The sequence below is a fragment of the Penaeus monodon genome, chromosome 19 (genome assembly GCF_015228065.2).
Source record: "Penaeus monodon isolate SGIC_2016 chromosome 19, NSTDA_Pmon_1, whole genome shotgun sequence".
Taxonomy (NCBI): domain Eukaryota; kingdom Metazoa; phylum Arthropoda; class Malacostraca; order Decapoda; family Penaeidae; genus Penaeus; species Penaeus monodon.
The window spans coordinates 7781211-7781600 of record NC_051404.1 but is presented as its reverse complement, the minus strand read 5'-3'; positions in this window follow the sequence as shown (position 1 = coordinate 7781600).

The window sequence follows — 390 nt, the reverse complement described above, 5'->3', positions numbered from 1 at the left end:
TCTCTGCACATGCAACATGTGAATTTTAAGAATTTTCCTCCGTTTAGTTAATTATGGAATTGCCTGTGAATTCCCTTTTTTTAATCTAGGATCAAAAAGGTGTGTAGGTTACTGTAAACAATTTCCTTATCACGAAATATTATTGCAACCGTCTTCGTGGTTTGCATATGTTTTAAGAAAGCCTTGTATATAGCTTCCACTCTTTACAACAAAATTTTCTTGTATGGTTTAAACGATTATTAATTAAATTCTTGTATATAGGCTCTGAGGCTCGCGGAGTATTCTCGAAAATTTAATCAGACAACCTCTCTGAAAAAAAGTTGACCGCAGCAACTCAAGTATTCTAGGGGTACAGTTCAGCCTTCAACTTTACACGCACACATATATATA